The 24,464-nt window shown below is 46.1% G+C and overlaps 1 pseudogene; it reads right to left on the reverse strand.

Annotated features, from left to right (window-relative positions):
* Positions 1-24,187, reverse strand: LOC142929816 (exosome complex exonuclease RRP44-like; annotated as a pseudogene).
* Between the last annotated feature and the right edge of the window lie 277 nt (positions 24,188-24,464).

Below are 24,464 nucleotides of genomic sequence, written 5' to 3' on the forward strand. Positions count from 1 at the left end.
GATGATCGCAAAAGATTTTTTATTGTGGATCTCGGGACAAATAGGATTAAACACCTCTAATATAAAGCAATTCTTGTTATAGCAGATGGCAAAACAAAATCCTCGACTAAGAATTAATGGATTAATAATATATATTTTAAACCAATAGATCGCACTAGCACTTGGCATGTCTACAGTGTTCTATTAGTCAGTGAAATCCATCCGGGTAACTGTTGGCCATATATTGCTGGTAGATCACGGAACATGTTGAGATATACCAGAATGGATCACAGTGCTTTGTGGGTTGGACACTGCTGCGTTAGTCAATAAACACCACCGATTCAGTAACCAATATTTTTGTGAAATCACCTTCATCACAAGGGGGTCAGTGTCTTGGCTGGCAAAGAAGTGGGGCATAAGATATCCTAAACCTTTCATACATCTTGACGCGTATACACCTTAATTGGCTGATTGTACTGGTTGGTAAGGTAAAAATTCTAAAAAAAAAAATTGCGCTACCATTTGAACCGCTGCGACACGAGAACGAAGAACCGGTGACCTCTGGATTGCAAGTTCAGAGTGCAAACCGTCTGTTACTTCAGGGTAGCATTTCTCATAACCGCCACTGCTTTTTTTTCAATTGTTCACCTCTGCTTGCGAGCACAATGTACACTTAATTAACTCTGCAGATGTAAAACCCAGAGTGTGTGCCCACTCATGCACCTCCTCCGGCATCTTGTTGACACCGCATCCACGATACACTAGTGCTGTCTGGGTTTCTTAGGCCGGGGAGAAGGCGAGCCCCATGGGGTGGACTCCGTAGGGTTGTAGCCTGGAATCTGTGACAGCGGACACACAAATGGCACAAACGTACAACAAAGATAGTCACCCAAATAAGCCTTTAACAGACTGTGCTGCTGTTAGGCGGCATGGCCCACGAGGGGGTAAGTGGCCAACACCTCTCCCCAGTGCTGATATTTACACACTGCACCAGGTACTCATTTAAGAAAGAGTTGACCTTGGGTAGGCAAAACAGCAGTTCAGATAATCCTCATTGGTGTTGGCGGTGAGTGGGAATTGGGTTGCCGGGTTCATAGCGCAGCGTGCTAACCACTACACCAATGCTCTCACACACACACATGTGAGTATTTCCAACACAAGTGATACGTTATTATTACACTTAATAACACTGAAAAACTTCGCCAAGTCTGAAGACTTTTGAGGAACAGGGGGAGAGAAGATGACAACTCCACACAGTAACACACTCTAGTTGGGAATCAAACCCAGTTTTCTTGCTGCAAGATGCAAGGGTTTACCAATGTGCCACCCTGCCGCCCATGGCGATACGTAAACTACCTTAATACCAGTTTCAACGCATGCTTATTTTTAGATATGGGAGGAAACCAGAGAACCCGGAGGAAACCCATGCAGAACAGACTCATGGAGTTTTGTTAAGAAATCTGATATCTACCAAGGCTCCCACACCCTGACTTAGCTTGGTATCTTGAGAACTCGCATTCATCAACAACTGCCCCTAACGATCATTTAAATAGGTCACGTTTCAGATAATGGCCCTTCTTGTGCAATGAACTAGGGCCATAATAAAAATCTATTTTATACAACACCTTGCATATCGAAATATCTCAAAAAAGCACTGGACATTAAAAAACTACTCAAGTATAGATATAAGCCAATAGAAATAAAGTAAAAGCCGATAATAACAATAATGACAGTGATACTGACACTTTACACAGCATGCAAAATGTAATAAAAGCTAATCATAATGATTCCCCTCACAGTAATAACCAATCAGAATCCAGGAAAAGCCAATTAATAACGACGTTTTCAAGCTGGATTTAAACACACGGACAGTCACAACTGATATAGGTAGGGATAGTATCCCATAGTCTTTGGATATACAGTCTGTTCTATAATACGGTAGTTGCGTACCTCAAGAACACCGCGTTTTGGAAAAATCGTGTTATAATAAATAATATATATTATATGGGGTAAAGCGCATTCCGCAATAATGCGTGAGATGCGTAACACAGGCTGAACAAAGACTAAGGAACGTGGGTAGCATCTAGAAGCATCCAGCAGCATCCCGCCTTGTGTGATGCTACGCCGAGGCAGCCGTTACACAACCGCTTATTCCTAATCGCGCGACGTAGTTCCATTCATTCAACCGAGTTAAATCCAGTTCAGATCCGCGTTATACAAAAAAATGCGTTCCCTCATACATTCATCATCGCGTTATATCCAATTTGCCAGTTACAGGAGGTATAGGACAACAGACTGCAGCTCAAAATGCTAGCTATACATATATTTTTTCCATCCAAGACCGGAGTTTATATTTTATTCCTGTGTTATAAGGGTATTAAGTTCAGGGGCTAAATGCCAATGGATGGGTCTGATAGCCACGGGAGAGCCTCAGGAGAGAGTTTGTGTCATCTTGCCACCCCCTCCATTGAAGGAGCGCAGACTACAGTGGTGTAAAATGTGGTCCATAGTTTGGGTTGCATGGCCACAATCGTACAGGAGCTTGTTTTTAATGCACTGCTATGTATCTGTATGAGTCTCTATGAATCTCTAGGAATCATAATGGGTCTCTCTGTATCTCCTATGTATCTCTGTGTCTCTATGGGTTTACTATACGGTCCCACAGTTTGGGTTGCATGGCAACAAGCGCTATGCTGTGGCTTGTGTCATTAATTTTCGGCCCGCTGACGTTCCGATGCGGCGAGCGTTTGTTTTTTGTGCACTACTGCTGGTGCAGCAAGCAGCAACAGCAGCATGGTCACAATACAAATCGGTGGTATTCCGAGGTTGCGCGCCGCACGGTGAGTACCTCCGGGCGGACGAGGTGCATGCGGATCCGCTGGTGCTGCAGGTTGGACGAATCCAGCGACACGCGCACGCGGTCGAACATGTTCAGCGCGATGCCCTCCACGCACAGTGTGAGGCCCTACACAAAACACAAAGACATCTCTAATGTAGCCTTAACAGACTGTTGGGGCAAGTGCTGTTGGCGAGGAGCACAGATGAAGGCCGGCACGGCACACAAGGGGGTGGTTTGCCAGTGCCATGCCCGGCCGCCTTTGTCTCCCCAGTGGCGATGTTTACACACCGCACCAGGCATTCAATTGAGTTCCGAGTCAACCTAGGGGAGGCCCAGGACCGGTTCAGATAATCATCACTGGTGTTGACCGTGCGAAGGAATCGAACCCAAGTCGCCAGGATTGTAGCACAGAACGCTAACCGCTACACTACCGCTGACTGCTCTCTGCCAAGTGCCCTGCATACAAGTACGGATTGACGTGAACCCAACGTTATTATTCATACAATTACAAGGGTCACTCAGAAAAGCCTCACTGATTCTCAAAACGTTTGCATTCAAGGTCACTGCTACGTTTTTGTAAAAGGAGGCGAACGATTAATATGTGCTCCCCAAATAAGTAATTTGCATGTAATTTGCCAACCTTGGACCATGATGCTGGCACACGAATAACGTTACAGGATCTTTTAACGTCCACTGTTAAAGCGGATAGCCTGTAAATATTTTACGCTTAATACACACCACAGTATTAACCGGAGTGGCCACCGAGTTTGAAACGCAAACCTCCACAACACACAGCGAATGCAATACCGCTTGGGCCACCTCACCGCGAGCTGAAAACCAGGCATGAGAAGCCGATGGCTGCAATGACCAAACCAACCGAGGGATCGTGATGTGTGGGCCAGCCAAGGAATTTTAAAGCCTTATTTGGCCATCATTAAGGAGTAGATGCAACCCCCCTTAGGTTATATGGAGTGTACAATTGCAGTTAAGAACATACCTAAAATATGGCTGCAAATGTTGACCCTTTTGAGCTTCTGGTCCAAATTAGGCTGTGTGCATTATCCACGCAGAGTGACAATGTAATGCGGCATACAAGGCATGCTGGAAAGGACCGGATCCACTGATCACAAATGTGCTTTTTGCCATATAGAGATCACTTTTTGCATCAACTACTATTTCCCTCATTTGTTTTTATTCTACAAGTACTTTTATGCCCTTCGAGTTTCTCATTGTTGACAGAAAGCATTAGATTTTCTCTATAATTCTTCCGGATCTGAGGGATTTTACTGTATTTTTAATGTGATGTCCTCTCCGTGACAATACGGGCTCCGTCATGGCAGTTATTTCCAAAGCAAATTTAATTGTGACCGTTTTATATTTGAAACGCATTTACATCATTTAATTCAGTTTCAGTTTAATTTGGTATAGCCCTGTGAGCCATCCGGCTCTAATGTATCCACCGGTGTAACTTCCTCTGTAATAGTCCACACTGCCAAATGGCAAAAAAAACGGAGCTTCGTATCTCACTGCGTTCTTCCACCTTAAACCAAGTGTCTGTGTGTCTGATAGAAACCTAATCGTAGAGAGATGGTCAGGGGGCTTGGGTCTCAGTGCATTAAGCCAGTCCTGGGTTTAAATGCAGAATTCAGCCGTTCGGGAAATGCCAATGCCTCCCGGTTAAGTGAACACATGCCCTACCTCCTCGTCGAAGGTAACGTTGAGCTTGAGATCTTTGGAGTCAAAGAAAACCGTCCCCTCCAAGCCGTACTTGGGAATGAGCACCACCACGGCATTCTTGCGCACAAACAGCACGAAGCCCTCTTCGCTCACCACTCCCTTGCTCTTGAAGAACAACTGAGACCACAACAACAACAGCCGTTAATCACCGCTACGTGGCCAAGAGCAGACACACGCGCATCACTTACCAAGCCCATAATTACTTAACAAAATTCAAGGTAATTTTCCGCATCCCCCCGCTAATTTATTCCAGTTGTGCTATTGGCATCATGTCATGGGGATTATTTTGAGTTTAATCGTGAAGGTACAATGTCAATTGTATTGACTATAATCCTCCATCACCTGACAGAGCCAATCAAATAAAGTTGTCACATCATGGGCAAATGTGCCAAGTGACGAGGTTTTTCAGCAAACACAGAAGAATGCTGAAAAGCAATGTCAAGTGTAGCCAACCAGTACAGCCACGGCACCACCACACGTAAGCGTGTGAATAGAAAACAATTGATTCTTACTACACGCACAATACGATGCCTGCTTTCGTGACCTTAAAAATGGTTTTCAAGAGACGAATGGACTCATTATCAGGTGCCTAAGCACACGCCGTGCAAGCTCCACGTGGCCCACACTTCCGCCTCCCACCTGCGTGTGGAAAGCTACAGACGAGCGTTGGGCGTACTGCGCCATCTTGTGGCGGTAGTTGAGGTTGTTGCAGAGCTGCTGCTGATTCTGCTTGTCGGTGAGCGCCGGGTACGTGGGTCGGCGCCCACGCACACGGCCAGCAGCCGGTGCACAATCACATCCGAGTATCTGTAACGGTACAGGGAGACAACAACAACAATATTCACATTTGTTGTAGCCTCTATTTAATATGAAGATTAAATTTACAGTAGATACAGGCTGCGGTATGGCCACGAGATGCCAACGGAGCAGCGGTATTAATCCACCAAGCACCGCGATTCATTCTGTTGGATCTCAGCGGGTTTCACGATCCACCAGAAAGCTACGCAAACAATGACTCAGATGGATTTAACCCTGATAGAATACTGTACTCTGGCCATACCACGTTCTAGCACCATCTGCTGGTGGAAATTATCTTTGTTAATGTATGAATTTAATTCTTTGTTGAGGACTTTTTATTTGTCATCAGATGTAACGCAAATTGCTGCCTGCTCATATCTGTGTTCTTATTTAAGATCCACAACAAAATTGTTAGCGATCCATGGCAGAATTGCAATTCACTTTTGGCTGCCGCTGCAACACGGCAATGGATTCTTGATTCTGCACGTGGAACACTGTCACCCTCCTTGTAGGCGTCGGTGTTCTCCGAATCCTCTAGTTTTTCTCCAACACAAGCCAAACAACCATTTAAGGAATTGGCCAAACTTCCCGTTTAAAGGACCTTTTAGAAAAATAAGTCAAAATCTGAATCTTTATCCTGGAGAAATCCGATTCGCGATAAAAGCTATTTTTGACAGATGTCCAGTAGGTAGATGATAGGAGTGCTAAGAATAGGAAAGGTAAACAAATCACTAAAAGTAAATAATAGAAAAAAGATATACAAGTACGTAGTCAATCGTGCTAATCGGAGGTGTGCCATAATGACAAATTAACATTGCATAAGTACATCAATTAATTAATAAATTCCTAAACTTGGGAAAGGCAACACAGTCCCAGACCACACCAAGACAACAACATAGTCCCCTCAATAATCGCGAAGGTCGATTTCACGCGTGTGCCTGACGCCAGAGCACGTCACCGTCGAATGGGCGACGTGAAGTGGGTGTAGATGGCGGTGGCGAGCCCGTAGTGGTGGGTGTCGGGCTCCATGCCGGAGCAGAAGTAGATGGCCTGCATCATGCAGCGCGTGGCCAGGATGCGCAGCAGAGTGTTGAGGTATGGTGGCGCTCCCGGCACCGCCGCCCGGTCCAGAGACTCGGCCAACGCCTTAGCCGAGTCCACCTGGATCTCGATGTTCTGCGCAAAAAAATCGGGCACACCGGCGTTTGTGAGGTGACTATCCCGCACGTGGCTTGTAGTTCAGTGCTGGGGAAGCAGCAAGGGTTGTGGTGTATTGGAAAGAAAACGTTATTCAGCGCACTTCCTGTGGGTATTCAGGTTTCCATAACCTGGCTTGCCAGGAGAAGGCAGTACAGCAAGTGGATTAATCTACATCTGGCACAGTGCCTGGCTGCCTTCCAGCGTTGTCTGTGGTTCGTCACACCTTTTGAGTTGTTCTGCCTCTAAGGGCGAGTGGAACCTATACGGCTACATCTCAAGATAAAGGTAAAAGGTGCAGCCCTGCAATTGCTCGCTCAGGCCAATACTGACATCGTTTCAAGGCACCTCTGCTTCACAGTAGGGGGTAGCACATTCCCACCCATTTTGAGCACAATGTTCATCACAATAAGTCGACCTGATATTTCAACATTTCAGTGCTGGAATTTATCTAAAATTAAATACAGTACTACATTTATCGTGATGGTTTTTTGTTGCTTATTTCTGTGGAGTAGCTGGGAAACGAGCCGAGTCCTTCAACTCCCTACACTTGATAACACAGTGTGTTCAATGCGGCTGCTGGATTTTGAAGCCAGGGTCCCAGCTGTAATCTCTGGGTCATAGGGTGACCCAGGTGACCCTTGCAAATGACACTATTATGGTCTCTTGAGTTCTCACCCGGTTAAACCAAAAGACCTCAAACAAAAATTTGAGCCACCCGGCGACCTCTGAATTCCTTGCGAGGAGGATGATATTGAAGGAAGGTTAACAGCAATCTAGAGACGATAGAACCCCTCTTAAAGACGGTAATTGGTTCCACGAACACGAGCATCGAAAGTTTCCCTTGTTCACCCAAAAAACGTACTTTATAATATTTAAACAATGGATATGAATACATAAAGATACTAACATTATAAACACATCATATTAAAATAAACACTGTTAATAAATGCATGAATTCATTTTGATTTAAAGCTTTCGTGACTGCAGGAATTCATATTCTTGGTTCTTTCAGTAAATTCACGTAGAAGGGCAACAATAAAATAATAAAAATATAAAACAATAAAATTCTCACGACGTTTCGACTGCAACACAAGCAATCATCATCACGTGTGAAAACCACAAGAAAATTTGAAAAAAGTGGCGGTTATATTAACGTTAGCACCACGGAGAGAGATTTGATAAACCATTTCGGGTCTTAATTGATTGATCACGCTCAAGGTGGCTTTCAGACCGCATCCATTATTTTTCGTCTCCCCCCTCCTCTTTTCCGAACATAGATGGACTCGTCCATCTGAACAAACTGTCAAATCTCTCTCTGTGGTGCTAACATTAAAAATAACTGCCACTTTTTTCAAATTTTCTTGTTGTGGTTTTCACACCTGATGATGATTGCTTGTGTTGCAGTCGAAACGTCGTGAGAATTTATTTTTTTATATTCTTATTATTTTATTGTTTCCCTTCTACGTGGCATTAATTCATATTTACTGTACCTACAACAGCCCGTCGTTAACAGGGAAATGGTCGGTTAAGCCTACACATTGAGCTCTATGGAGGTCCGTTGTTAAGCGATTAGTTAACAAGGGTGGTCGTTAAAAGGGGTTCTAACTCTACCTTTGATTTCGCCGCCTTCACCAAGATGTCGTAGTTGGAAGGCGGAGGCGCCGGGTGGCGTCGAAGCAGCGCACACTCGGGGAATTCGTCTACGATGCGCTCTGCCACGGAGATGTTGGCGAGCAACATGAACTCCTCCACCATCGAGTTGGTCTCCCTGTGTACACGCACCAGTTTCCGCCACCACAACACATCAATCACAAGGGTCAAGAATCTTTATCTTAGATTATTTTGCTGATAATAAATTTCCCACGTGATAAGCCACTTTGTTCAGCTATCATTTGTGGTCAGGTAAGATTTTTTAAAAAGATAAAAATAGTTTAGTTTTATTTGTATATTTGTTTAAGTTATTTGTTTACCTTTCCAATACTTTGCAATCCTAACGTGTGCTTATATTGTTTGTTGTTGTAACGTTGTGACCTGCCCCAACTGGACATCTGTGAAAAAAGAGCTTTATAGCTCATCGGATTCTTCCAGTAGAAATATATATTTTGATTCTGATAGAGAGGTCTGCACAACAGTCGGATTGCAGTCATGGGAGGTGTCTTCTTGACGAGACTCACTTGAGTTCCTTGGTCTGCAGGTCGATCGGGTCATGGGTTTCGCTGTCCATGTGGAATCGGACCTCAGGGGATGCCAGAGTCAATGCCCTACGGGTGGAGAAGGGACATGAGCGATTATCATGTCCAGCCAAAACAACACAGAATCTTAATATAAGACACTTCACAAACTCAGATATTTGAGTTGAACATGCAGAGCTCGTTAAGTCAATCAACTGCTGGATGAGGGCCACCCCCATGTCATGCGAGTCATGGGGTGGTTTTACCGTACTAAACCGTGGTGGTCAGTACGCGCTGGCAAAGGTGGGGGAGCACAGACATGGGAGCATTAAGTAGAGTAAAACAATTTATGTCACTGCATTGTCCTCTATTGCCCACAATGTAGCCCCGCAGCAGCCTGTAACACTCCAATCTAGAAGGATGTTATTAACCAGGTAAAACCTTAACTTCTTTATTGTTGCCTTCATTTCCGCATCTCCAGCTTCTTCAGCCTCCCACTCCCAGCCCCGCTCACTTCCCCCCCCCCCCCCCGGCATTTTGCCGTGCTCGCCCCTTTAATCCCTCTAGCAGCACCCCACTTCCCCTATCCCACACCCCCCTCTCTATCTCTCCCCCCTTGCTCCCCCCCACTCTCTTACCTATATAGCCTGTTACAACAGCCCTTTTTTGCCCACTTCAGCAATTGTTTCTGGCTGTGGTTGTCCCACCTGAAGAAGGACGCTTGTGTTGCGCCCGAAATGTCGTGATTTAATTTAGTTGTTATTTTATTTTATAGTTTTACCTACGTGACTTTACTGAAAAAAAAACAAAGAGTATGAATCCTGTAACACTTGTTTGTGCATGGTATTCACCCAAGCCTCATGCATCATGGGGTCAAAAAAACCTACAGGTGCAGCTTTGCAATTGCTTGCTCAAGCCACTGCTGGAAGGGGGCTCCCATAAGAGGGGGCCCCTCTAGAGATACACCCTTTTACAGTCCCTCTCAATGTATTTTAGCCTACTCTTCCGCGCTGGCCGGATGTCTTAGAAGACACGGGAGTAACCACACTTTACCGCGCCACAGGCGACCTGCCGATCGACTAAATGTGGTGCACCCATTAATACTGCTCAGCGCTCCAGAGGCGGTGGAGGGGATGAGGATCTTGACAATGAGTTACCCGTTTTGAATGAGCCTCTGCTTGAGGATCTTGGCCAGGGAGTTGAGGCCACGCAAGCTGCTGGTGACCGGGTCCTTCCGCCCGGCGTCGTCCATCATTAGCTGAGCCTCTGTGTACGTCAGAGACGCCTGCGGGGATACGATGAACACACCACGGGTGAACCATGGGGTCCTCGCAATTACACAATGCCCACGCCTGATCCAAGCCCAAGCCAGAACTCAACAGATGTCTACGTGGCGCCCGATGACCACTGAGGGTTACGCTCACCCAAAGACAGTAAAATTTATATTTTTTGAATTCTCAAAGCTGGAATTTAACCAAATTTAGTGCAATGTAATTTGGTGGTCTTTTGTGCAGTGAGTTTAACACGTAGGCTTTCGTGACCAATATCATCCATAATACAGGTTTTTTGGGTTAGATTGTGTAAATACATAAATGTGTCGTTAAACCCGCCACCACCCGACACAGCCGACTAGTAAGGGTTGTCACATAAACAGAACGTGGCCAATTCGTCACTGGTACAACACACCGGTGTGCTGTACTCGTGACGAATTGGCATGTTCTGTGTTTTGTGCAGTGATTGTTGACTGGACAGAGACCATCAACTCACTACTTTCATGTCCTACCTCGCACCTCCGATTAGCACAGTTGGCTACGTACGGTGCAAAAGAAGTTCAACATACATACTACCACTTGTGAACCCGGTTCATCTCGCTATCCGGAAACCTCAACTGCACTAACATAGCAAGGCACCGATACAATAAACGTGAAAGCAAACGAGAGTTTTACAAAAACTGAACGTCTGTGGGGGGGGGGGAGGGAATCACCTTGGAATTAATGATGCTCTTGGTAAAACGTGTGCTCACGATCTCAGCCTTTGGAGTCATCTCCCATATGCACGAGAACGCCAGCCTGCACGCGCACAGCACATGCACCGTCGCCATTCACCGTCGAGTGGCGGAGTCGTCGACATTGGAGTGGTGCAGGGTGTTCACTCAGGAAAGCCTCGCAAAGTCTCGAGACTCTTTTTCAGGAGGGTCTTGCCAAGTTTTTGGTAGTCGAGTCATTCTTTCAGCAGCGGGATGTTTGGCCAAATACCGGTTTGGGTTGTTACAAATTACTCAACTGGAATATATACGTAGCAACCATTGTTCGACTGCAAAAGCTTTGCAGTACCACGCATCATGGGATTACATGTGCACCTGGCAACAACGCACGTTAGCTGCTGAGTATGGGTTGCAATGTGCGCACTCGCGAGTTCACAGTTGTTGGTGCATCTCACCGGTCGACGTTGGATCTCAAGGAACACAGGTTTGAGCTCAATAACTCTGGCACCATATCAATCCTCTGCAGGTGCACAAACACATAAACGCAACCACTTCTCTATCAATAAACACAATCTGGCAAATACATATGCACCAACTCAACGAGTGTTTTGCAAGCAAACCCACACATGATTAAATCACCTGCATGTAACTGTTCAGCAAGGGGATGTTTTCGCGAATGCCAGTTAAGATTGTATGGGTTTTATTTAGAGGAAATCTGATTAATCCAGAGGAAACCCATTCACTAACAGGGGGGAGAACAAACAAAACAGCAAGCAAAAAGGCACAAGAGTTGAGTAATCAAACCCAGCGTCTCCTTGCTGCAAGGCACGAGTGTTACACTGCGCCGATAGCCTGTCGCTCATGATGTGACGGTACATCATATGATAAGAAATCCACAAAAATCACCTCGTTTAAAACATCATGAGAGATATTTAGCATTGTTGTTATTCATACGGGAAGTACTGAAAAGCACACAAAAAAATGTGGTGAAAATGTCAACTACAATTACAGTTGTGGGGAAACTGGTACCGCGATGATCATTACATCATAATATTTTACATCATGTCGTAAAGTTAAGAATGAAAGGATGAAATCGGCGGGTTGTAAAACACTTGATATTGTGGCAAGAAGAAATCCACATCTCACCTTCTCACACAGGTAAACTGTGGTACCACGCAGAGATGCCTCCTCATCCAAGGCATTCCCCGGCCGGATAAAGTAGCTCACATCGGCGATGTGAACCCCAACCTAGAACACACATTAATACACCGTCACCACCCTCACATGCATGGATGTGTAATGACAGGGTGATACCTGCCGGCCTGTAAGGGTAATTAAGGTTATAGCTGCATTACATAATGCCTTATTATGAAGGGGCGTATCTGGGGTAAAGGTCAACGGCGGAGTCAGTCGAGAAGCTCCGGGAACCATCCCGAAGGGCCTAGAAGGTTCTAGAATGGGGGCGTGGCCAGAGGTGGAGCTTGGCCACTCCAGGCAGATATAAAGAGCACCGAATCAGAACTTCGGGGCTGTTAGCGTGGGGTCTGGGTCCTGGTTGCGTCGCTACCGTCGTCATCTCTTCGTCTTCGACCACGTGGCTGGTTCTTCTGCAAGAGCAGCTCTGTCTCCGCCGCTACGCTCGTCAACCAACCAGCGTAGCTACGCAGGATGGAGATGGGCTGCGTGTTTGTACAGCCTAGGTGTAGCCGCGTTACGAAGTGTATCGCCCTGTGTGCTTTTAATAAATAAGACGCCTTCTACTAGACGTCTGTCGGAAGTTGCTCACTACACATGCATGCATAACCTCCACCATAGCCACTCCAACCAAAGCACAATAATGTGAAATGAAATGCACACCCATTACCACCTGGTGCATTCATTGTGAACCAGGCATTCGGCCAGTGATGTGGACACTTAGGCCAGTGGGGTCTTAGCCATGGCTTGGCTCAGGCTTGGCTCTCGCGCAACATGCATTGAGATTATTTCTATTATTTTGGCTGCTATAAATGTCCAAATGATGGGCCACTTTGTTCAGCTATTCATTTGTGGCCAGGTCACTAATCAAAAATAAATCAATACCTCAGTGGGCTTTGCCTGGTAGGATGGGGATGGTTTCGTTGTATTTGTTTGTGTTTGGGTTATTTGTTTGTCTTTCTTGTACTTTGCACTACTATTATGTTTTTGTACTGTTTGTTGTTGTAACGTTCTTACCCGCCTCTACTGGACATGTGAAAAATAGCTTTATAGCTCATCGGATTCCTCCAGTATAAATATTCTGATTCTAATTTTCAATAAGCCACATCAAAGCAATGCTTAAAACCCGAGCTGCCTCTAAGCATGGTTCCAGCCCTGAGCCTCTGTGTCCCTTGTGCCTCCTCGTATATCCCTGCATGCTCCCAGCCACGCTCAGAATTTCTGTGAGCTGAGCGTGAGCCAAGGCACAGCTGAGCCACTCATGCTTCTTTGGAGGCAATGGAGCAGATCAAGCCAGAACCGAGCCATGTTGAAGTCAGTCCTGAGCCGAGCAGAGACCAAGAATACGGGCACTAAGGCAACAATGTTTGGAAACTTAAAAACAGGAATATTGTCCACCCCTTTGTCAATCCACTGCAGGATGAGGGCTTCTCCATGCCGTAATGGGTCGCGATTGTCATTTGACCTTGCTTTATTACGATGGTCAATGCAGGTGGTGAAGGGGAGAACTTGGGCAGTTTTTTTAGATATCACTCTGTACCGGTGTTAGCCATGACTGGAACTAAACCAGCTTGACAGGATGAATGTGCAGTGCACTTATCATTGTGTCATTAAACTCCCCTTGTCACCTCCGCTAGCATTGACAAAACCATGAAAGGAATAGGCACGAATTACCCCGACCGTGACCACGATTACCACCACCAAATGAATACCTCGGCGTTCCCATTGTCGAGCGGTTTGCAGTGTTGGGCATCGTCGATGTCTGTGCAGCCTGGAGGATCCACACTGCAGATGGACAACACACGGAGGTCCTCCCTGCCAGCCTGGTCCTTGTACGGGACACACACAGCACCAGGTTCAACAAAACGCTGCCTTACAACAAACAAAACACAGGGTGAGCCATACATGGGTAAACCAACTTCATTATAATGGCGTTCTAGCTTCTCAATAGGCGACTGAATATTTTGAAAGTACAGTCCATTCTCCTATAACTCCGCGTGTTTTCATATCGTGAATTAGATATAATGCGATGAATGCATTAGGGAACACATTTTTTTCATAACATGGATGCGAATTGGATAAAAGGCGATCGAGTGAACAGAACTGCGTTGTGCGAGGCAGAATAAGCGGTTGTACGGTTGCCTCGGTGTAGCATCACACAAGGTGGGATGCTTCTGGATGCTTCTAGATGCTACTCACGTACCCGAAGCCTTTGTTAAGCCTGCGTACGCATCTCACGTGTTATCGCGGACTGTGCTTTACCCTATCTTATTTATTATGCGATTTTTCCACAATTCGGTGTTCTTCAGGAACGCAAGTACAGCGTTATAGGAAAAAAGTCTGTAGTCCCCTTGCTCCATTCATTTCTGTACTGGACCATCTCCACGGCTACTGCAGAGTCCTCCACATCCTGGCTCACCACTTTGATCCGCATCTCTAGAGGCCTGCCTCTCGGGTCTCCGCCCTGGTGCTTCCATAAGTCCGTCGCCTTCCTTCCTCCGATGTGAATTTCCTCTCTTCTTACGATGATGTGTCCGAGCCATCGACTTTCTTTCAGGTCGACGGCTTTTCTATATACGGTCTGCGGTAAAGGTGTAGAGCCCCGTGGCTTCTCGTTCATGCCAGTGCAGCGGAAGGACCTCGACTGGAGGGAGAGCTCCAGAGAGGTCCTCTAGAAGGTATTCTACGCAGGCCAAACATCTTGAAACTATTGAGGTTTGACAGCACGATGATGATGATGGGGGCTGTTTTCGCATTTGTCTATTGTCGGGGGCCTATACGTCGGGGGCCACACGTCATGGGCCACACCAAAGGCCACCCAGGGGCCACCAGTGGCCCGTGGGCCTTGTAATAAAGAACATTGAAGTAAAGGATTCTCACATGCACGACCAAGCACACCAACACACCGCAGGCGTAAGAATTGAACTCAATCGATGAATTGACATATCGTCACACGTCTCATGCGTACCTCTGCTGTGATGTTGAACGTGGGAGGGGGCAGGCATGCAAGTACGGACTGGCTGAAGGGCTGGTGTGGCACATCGTGCTCCAGCAGCAGCACCTCTGTCTCCGTCTCCTTATCCCCACATTCGCCCAGAGAGCGCACAAAATGGCCCTGCACAAGCACACCGACAATTAGCACGGTTGTCTACGTATGGTACGGAAGAAGTTCAACATGCATATGCACATACGTGGCCAATCGTCACCGGTATCCCTTTTCCACTGGTACATTGGAACCCAAACAGCGCAGAGCTCTTGAGGTGTCTGTGGTCACCCACTGGCTTTTTGCCGTGTCGAACCAGAACCAAACCGTGATATGCTGGCCCCACAAGGCATCCAAATCTATCCGAGGGCCGAGCAGGGCCAGGGCGCGGGGCTAGCGACACGTTAATTGTGTGACGGCAGTCGGTACACCACGGGGACGTGGCACCACAGCGTCATCTGCATGTGCCTAGACTTGTTCAAAGCATTGACCGTCCATGGCATGGATCTGCTTTTGCAGTGGATAAACAACCTGCAGCCTACTAAACCGTGCCAGCCATGGTGCCGCTCGGTTGTACAGTGGCAAATAGGTATGAAAAGCACAACCACAATGCCAACCTTGTACCTAACGTACATTATGTAGAATATTAACCGGCATCTGTTTAAACAAAGATACAACCCAAAGAATACATCTGAACAATATATTTAACTTTTCACCAATTTTGTTTCTCATTGTGTTAATGGTATCACACAAGACAAGCAATCTATACAAACCCTCCGTGGTCAAGGACGACCCACAGGAGCAGACATAACAGAGCTACTTCTAAGATCCATTGAAGTGAAATGCAGTCCAAATTGTAGGGGGGCAGTGCTTTTCCAACCACTCTGCCAATCAAAGTAATGTTCATCACATGGCAGTCAAACGCAGTAGTTTTCTCAGAGATGGAAATTAAACAATCGAACTGCACGACCAAATTTAATATCGTTTTTGGTGCAGTTATTGGTGACTGGGCTGAGACTATCAACTTACAACACCTTAATAACCTAGGTTGAATCACAGGTGAGTTTGCCATGCTTTCAAACAAATAAATCACAGTGGTGCCAGCTCATCCACCCTGACGTCCAATTCACCGTGTCACCGTTCGTGTTTTGGGTTCGACGGCTGTATTGCATACAGAGCCGCGTGGCCGCGCGTCAAGTGACAGACGGATGAGCCCGACGATGCCGACCACGGGACGGACGGGTGAGGTGTCACGGCGTGCGGGGCGTCACGGTGCAGTCGTACGTTCGGGTAGCGGGAGTGTCGCAGCCAGCCATCGATGGCCACCACGATGCGGTGGGCCTGCAGGGACGCTGCTTGTCTTGTCTCCACCCGCACTCGTGGCATGCGGCGGTCCGCGGGTGTGAACAGGTGGCGGGTGGCCTGCAACACGCACAAAGAGCCCCCAGTAAGGCATTCAACAAACTGTTTGGGCGAGTGCCGTCAGCACACACCTATTCAAGCTGGTACGGCAAACGACGGGGTGGGTATGGCCAGCACCATGCCCGACCGCCTTTGTCTCCACAGCGCTGATGTTTACATGCCACATCAGATACTCATTTATGGACGAGTCAACCTAGGGAAGGGCCCAAGACAGGTTCAGACATTTGCCGCTGTTTATTGGTTATGAGCGATAAATATAATCCAACTCGGGTCCCAGGATTCGTAGCGCAGCGCGCTAACCGCTACATCACCGCTCTCCACACGTACACACACACATGCAGATCAGCCCACCTCCTTGATTGGGCTGGGCATGAGCATGCCGCACAGCGGCCTCGAGTTCCGCTTGATGATGCCGACCACTTTGCCAGTGGGCCGACGCATCTTCCCACTTTCGGCTTTCAGCTGGAGACCAAAACAAAGGACAAACATCGTGTTGCGTAATCTAAGCAAGAGCGACGACAGCAGCAGCAGCAGCAGCTGGGATAGCACCGGGAGATGACAACGCAAACTCAAATGAGCACTCACCACAGTAGCGTCTCTCTCACACACTGAAATAATGAAATAACTATTTTTTTTTACCAGCTCACTGCGTAACACAATACAATTTGGCTTGAAGGGGAAGGAGCAATCCAAAACAATAGCGCTTAACCTGCGGATGTGATTTCATGCTGTGTCTCATCAATGTCAATAATGAGACTGACGCTTTGTTAAAATGACAAAAGATCACAGTGAGGAGTCCTCCGTAAATATTGATAAGTTAAAACAGTTCTGGCGATTGATAGAATCAACCGGAACACACCCGTCAGATACCACACGTTTAAAAAAAAAACGCGTAGGCTTTTGCGACCAATATTATCTACAACAAAGGTTACCCTCCCATCTAATTCCCAATTTGATGCTTAATCTCTCGATTCTTTATGATTTCACTGATTGACATTTTCTCTTACCTGCTTAGCACATCAGTCACCCTATATGTGTTTGATGTTTACATAACGTTTTTATAAGTATAACTGTGCAATGATCAGTCTATAAATAATCTGTCCAAGCCAACTTGCACTACATGCGATTTAATATCTAACACTTGTTTATGTTTGTGCAATATTGTCGAATTTTCATAAACCACGGTTGTTTTCGTGGCAATTTCAATTAACTTCATTGCTGTACTTTATTATGTTTTGCATTTTGTCACTGTGGTATGTATGCATGTAGAACTTATTTCGCACCGTACACAGCCAACCATGCTAATCGGAGGTGCGCGGAAAGGACAACAATCTAAATACAAAAAGCAGTTCTAAAGAAATTAGTTTTCAATATAGAGGCCACCCTGTGACCCAGCTCAGACCGTGGAAGCGACGCCGTGTTGAGCCTGGATATGCATAACAGGTGGTATAGGCTCTGCGCCAAAATGGCTGGCAGCAGAGCGCAGTACAGCAAAATGAACTGTTGTCCTGTCCTTCTATGCTCCTGATCTATGCCCCCCCCCTTCACCAACCCGCACCAAAGTATGGTCAAATAACCCCTACGTACATACAAAAATAGTACAAAATGATTAGCACTCCTGACTTGATTTTGAAGTAATGTAATGTAAAGTCATTTAATAAACGCAAAATCAAGCTAACAGCATCTCTAATGTGGATTGTTGTCTGGTCACACGGTGTTCATTATGTTTAAGGTCTCTCTTGAAGTGGTTGAGTCTTTGTTGTTATTCTTTGTTTAAACTATATTAAAACTATTTAAAAACTATAAACTAAATAACTTTACCAGGTAAGGACCCTGAGAGCTATATAGCTGTTTTTAATTGACCTGGCCACAAATGATCGTTCAATGAAGTATCTTATCACGTTTGAAATTGATAGCAGCCAAATACTCTAAGTGCCTGTCAGATTGTAACTGTGGAGGGAAAAGCCGGAGGACCTGGAGAAAAATCCATGCGACCACGGGGAGAGAGACACGCACACTGCAGGTGTCTGGGTTTGATTTTGGTTCGGCAGTGTTGACGCTCCACTCACCACATCCTCCTCATTCTCTTCTGCAACGTCCCCTGCGACGCCCTCATCGTGCAGGACCAGCGAGGAGGGGGCAACCCAGCGCTCCTCGGGGAACATCTCCACGCACATGATGTCGTCGTGCATCGCGCGGTTTAAATGCTGCAGCCCCTGGATCAACACCTGCACGGAGACAAAAAAGATCCCCCGTATAGCCTTAACAGATCGCTGGGCCAAGTGCTGTTAGAGAGCAGCATATACAGTAAAACCTTGGATTGCGAGTAACTTGGTCTGCGAGTGTTTTACAAGACGAGCAAATTTTTTTATAAATATTAATTTGATAAACGAGCGAGGGTCTTGCAATACGAGCAGCTTTGTACTGCTGAGCGTCACGTGATCACAACTGATATACGAGTGCTTTGATATACGAGTGCTTTGATATACGAGTGCTTTGGATTACAAACACGTTTCCGGAACGAATTATGCTCGCAATCCAAGGTTTTACTGTACAAGAGTTTTAATACAACGAATAAACAATTTAAAATGTAGGACTATGAGCCCATGAATCTTCTGAAACCAATGTTTTTCAGTAACATATGTTCAAGCAGGGCAATTTCTGGACTGGGTTTTTTTTCCAACAAAGGGCCAATGTACCTAATTGTTATTTAACGTTACATTTTGGAGGTGGAAATAGACCATTCATTTTGTTAACAAAGTAGTCACAACCATCATTAGACCTCCTTTGCCAGTACCAAAATATAATAGGATTTTCCCCTTTTTTCTGGCAACAAAACTGAAACCTTTTACAAGGAATCATGTGTGCATTAACCACAATACTTGTGGTCAAAATGCAAACAAAAACACACTGATAATATTTGCAATATATGCGTACGCCTTTTGGCGTCCTCTGGTCTACACCAATTGAGTCGAGGCTCAAAAGAAAGCCATCCCTGGTGTGGACCAATCAGTCTCAAGAACAATGCATATATTATCATAGTGTGTTTTTTGTTTGCATTTTGAGCACAAATATTGTGGTTAATGCACACATGATTCCTTGTAAAAGGTTTCAGTTTTGTTGCCAGAAAAAAAGGGAAAAACCCTATTATTAAAGTAGTCACAATTAACTTATATACTGTGGTTGTGGTGGCGTAGCTATCGAGTGTGCAGGCAGTGCAACTGCACCAGGACCCACAGGCCGGGGGGGCAGGAGCCAGGCTACGACACCTACGTAGGGTGCAAAAGACGTTCAAAATACAAATATTTTAGCCCAGTAGCTCTTAACCTTTACTGCAGCTTTGCAGTAAAGGTTAAGAGCTACTGCTCATGCCAAGAACGCTATGCCACTGCTTGATTATAAATTTGTTTTTAAAACTCACACAGATACGATCGAACAGCATTGTTCCTTCCAGACGCAGGCTTGTGAAACGTGTACCTCTTTATCACTGTCACCGTCCCCTCGCACCCTCAGAGTCCCCTCCAGGTAATTCTCACGACTCGCAAGGAAGGTTCCCTGGACAAACCGGCCGGAGCGCACACCTTGCTGCAGCTGGGACAGCGGGAGATGTTCGGGGAAGATTACCCGGGACTCCACCACATCCTGCACACGTACACAGCACACGCACGGCACATGCACGCGTCAACAACTATTTTGCAACTGACATCACGTAACGAGACGAAGGATCCAGTCTGATTTATCTCAGAGCAGTACGGCCAGCCGTGTTAGAGAATGTTCCACAAAAGCGGATATCATAGAGCTACCTCTAGAGTTTCACCCTTCCGTCTCTGCTTTTTGCTAAATATTCCACGTTATAAATATAGGATTTATTTGATTGATTGACCATTGCTGGTGAGGATGAGACGTTCTAAAAGGGAGCTGTTTAATACGTATTCTTTTGCGACCAATATTATCCATAATAAAGGTTTTTTGGGTAAGAGCGCGTAAATGTGTGTAGTTAACTCGGTACAGCCAATTAGTAAGGTTTGTTACGTAAAACAAAACGTGTCAATTAGTTACTACTGCAGCACGCCAGTGTATTGGAGAGTAAACCCACAACACTTACAAATCGAGTATATCGTTTCCTTGGCGATTACAACCAGCGAAACGTCATACTCAACGCAAGGCAAGTGTCCCTTTCTTCAGTGAGGCAGCTGGATGCAACGCGGAAGTGAGGGGTTGGACAAGGGTACAGGCCCGCACCATAAATGAGGGGGGCAGAGCTGATGCACGCATACGGAGTCTCACCTGTTCCGAGGCCAGTGCCAGACGGTCAATCAACTCAGGGTTGTCCAGCAAGCTGCGCACGTATTCCTCCACTGGGGGTACACAGACACGCGCAGATAAACACAGAAATTATAATTGGCGGCACGATTTACCGGACGATTTAGAGTGCCACCCAAAATGTAAATTTGTTACTTTTCAAGTCATGCCTGCTGGATTTATTGATTTTCTTGTTTAACTGAAGCACTTCTAGATTTGAAGCTTTTGTGACTACAAGGATACATACTCTTTGGTTCTATTCGGTAAAGTCACATAGGTAAAAAATAAAACAACAAAAATCACGATGTTTCGGCCACAACACAAGTGGCCTTCTTCAGGTGAAGGAACAGAACTGTCGGGACGACAGCACTTCAATGACCGAAGCACTGTTTAACAAGAGGCACTACATTTACCACTGTTAAAGAGAGGGATCCTTAAAAGGCATCACGGCCCCGAGCCGTGGTATTCATTTAATCGTGAAGCTGGGGGGCAAATCGTTCTTTCCGAGGCTCCCATCTACTCGGATATTATCATCGTATTGTTGTCATGCTATTGGAGTATTATAAAGCAGCCTTTGATAAAGTCGACCGCAGCAGATTGTTATAGGCTGTGGTGGGCAGCATATGGCGGTGAAGCAATGTCCATTGTTTTGTTCCGCGCTATCGTCGTCACCAACCCGCACTGACCAAAGTTGTGAGATACAGCAAGTCCTCGCTTAACACGGGGGTTGCGTTCCTGACAATTGCTAAGTGAAACGAATCCGCGTTCAACGGGAGTAATTTTCCCATAACAAATAACGGTAAAGGTGGGGGTGCCGTTCCAGCCCGTAATTTAATTGTTTTTGATAGCACAGTACACTGTTTTACATGTTCATTTTAAAATGTGTTGTATTTATATAGTATCTCTATCAATATGCTAAGTATGACACTCCTTTAATTAAATCTCAAATGAGAGATATGGTGAGTGAAAAATATAATGGAGCGAGATGACGCTCCGCGCACAAAGATCCTGCTGGAACAAAGACCGAGGAAGAGGAAGGTACGCTGGGTATCACAGCATACATCAGTACTACAGCTTCCAGCATCATCCAACAACACTGCTAACACCGACGCCGCTCAGAAAAGTAGTCCGTGACCACGCGCTATACTTGCAATGTAGGGAGCGCGGTTGAGCGTTAAAATCTAAAAACTTTCCATAAAAAGGTAAAACCGTGTTAAAGCCAAAACGCGTAGTGTGAACGCGCATTCAACAGGGATCTACCGTGCGGTCAAATAACCTTGCACAACCTCGCACAGAACGAGGCCCACACCCAGCAGTGGATTGAAAAAGAGGGCTGTTACATGTGAAAAGCAGTGTGACAAGATTTGAAGCTTTCGTGACTGCAAGGATTCATACTCTTTGGTTTTATTCGGTAAAGTCACGTAGATAAAATAAAACAAAATAAAAGAAAACAATTCAATCACGACGTTTCGGAGGCAACACAAGCTTCCGTCTTCAGGTGGAATAGTCAACGCAGAATATCGGATGGCTCGGTCATTACAGTCATTGGAAGACTCCCCCTTCTCCTGCTCCACATACGTGTCTCTGAGACACACGACAATCAAGTTACGGCGCTGTTAGACAATCACACTGGGCGTTGCTGTGTAATCACTTGCACGCTAGTCACAGTAACAAAGTTGTGGAGGCATAATGTCAGAGGTTTCCCTCCGAGTGCTGGAAACGCCTTCAGGAATCCAGTTTTAATGACAAGAAATGTATTTAATAATCATGAATTACATTTATAAAACGCCTTTTTGCTCGGTAACTCAAGCCACGGGGGCGTTCAGTCCCACGAGCCGAATCAGATGCACAGTTTATTATCTCAACTGTATGTAGCACAGTTGGCTATGTACTGTGTGAAGGAAGTTCAACATACATACAATGCAAACCCCACCCCACAGAGTGCCAAAATTCAATAAAGGGAGTGCAATTAATTTCAGCCCTGGCGAAAAAATCAGCTACCAATCCTTGGCCATCTGGACAGGGGCAGCCTTATGCACAACGCCACTACGCCACCAACTCTGCTGGCCCTCATGGCACTGGGAAACAGTCCCAACGAGACTTTGCGCCACCAACCGCCACCGTGTGCCACAGTTCAGAAGTAAAGAGACGTCAATTCGTGTGCCGTGCACACTGGATTGGCGAGATGGCTAGGACCGGTTGGAGAGCGGCGCCTACCGATGGTGCTCATTGGTGAAGGCGTAGAAGTGTTTCTGCGGAGTGGAGATGATGTCGCGAAGTCTCTTGTAGACGGGAGCGGAGCGATGGCGGATCTCCTGCAACACCGTCTGCAGAATCACCACGTTAAGCAGGCATGGGTCCTCCAGCAGGTCAATCTGAGAAGCAAGCACACACGCAAACGTACACACGAGGGGAGCATTCATTAGCCAGGCGGCGGTGGTGCACGCCTGTAATCCAGCACCGTTGAGGCGAGGATTCATGGATCACGCAAATGTTGCGAAACTTCTTTCCCGTGAGCATGCAGGAAGTGCCATACCCCGGATATGCCAAAAGGCAGCATAGCAAAATGTGGACTAATATTATCTGTCCCTTCTGTATGGGATAAAGTGTTGCCCCCCCACATGAATAAACACGCATACATTGGCTGGAATATATTGGTATATAGAGCTTGGGCAATTGTTGGTGCTGGCTCACCGCTTGGCTGCAGTGACATTGTTCATGCAATTTGCATCAACGGCGCTCCACCTAAAACGAAACATTATATCATATGATCGTAATGTGGGTATGTGTCTCAAGAGGTCTGAGCGCTGAGCTGGTACAGCTTTGCCTGTCAGTCGACACAACTCCCCACATTCGGCTTGCAGCTGAAGAAAACACTCAGCACTGCCATCCCCTGGTCACCTGACAGTCACACGTCTGTAGCTCAGGGCAAGCCCAGGCTTAACTCTGCTTAGCATCGGAGATCAGATGAGAACTAAGGTGATAAAGTTGTAGCAGGGGTATAACGCATTGTGGTGGGTCCACACACTAATCATAATAATAGGTAACAGTAGAAATGAGTAACACTGGTCAGGTATATTGGCTGCTGTTATAGATGTGACCTTGGTAAATAAATAAAAAATACATTTTGATTTAAAGCTTTCGTGACTGCAGGGATTCATATTCTTGGTTCTTTCGGTAAAGTCACGTAGAAGGGATGATGATTGCTTGTGTTGCAGTCGAAACGTCGTGAGAATTGTATTGTTTTATATTTTATTATTTCCCTTCTACGAGACTTTACCGAAAGAACCAAGAAAATAAAAAATAGTTTAGTATTTTTTTATCATTGGTGTGGTCCCCTTATGCACCATAGGTCACACCTGATTGGGCTCTCACCTAGTTCAGGAGCAATGATTTTCCTACCTTACCAGTTGAGGTGAGGAAGGTGAAGTGAGAAGTAAAATTGCCCGACCTCACCTGGTAGAGGAGGACAAATCTGTCTCTGACCTGATTCAGGAACCCCTCATCCAAATGATGAAGTGGTGCTGGACACCTGTGAAAAAGAGCTTTATAGCTCATCGGATTGATCCAGGAAAAATATTCAGATTATGATGCTGCCATAATGTGACGGTTATCACACTGGGCTTGGCAACCCAAATGCCGCCGGTTCGTCCTCCAAGCGCGGCAGGTGATTGAACCGTTTCTTAAATCCCCCCTCACTGGCCCTGCCGTCGTCCACTCAGCACTGTCAATGGGTAGTCCATCGGCAGTTCGTGTGTGGTGGGGTAAAATGTGGGTTACTCCCACCTCTTCCAAACGTCTGGCTCAACAACATATCCTCCAGAAGGGAGCTTGCAGTGGCGCGAGCCAATATAT

This window comes from Petromyzon marinus, chromosome 2 (assembly GCF_048934315.1).
Source record: "Petromyzon marinus isolate PM22_M1 ecotype Great Lakes invasive population chromosome 2, UKy_Petmar_22M1.pri1.0, whole genome shotgun sequence".
Taxonomy (NCBI): Eukaryota; Metazoa; Chordata; class Hyperoartia; order Petromyzontiformes; family Petromyzontidae; genus Petromyzon; species Petromyzon marinus.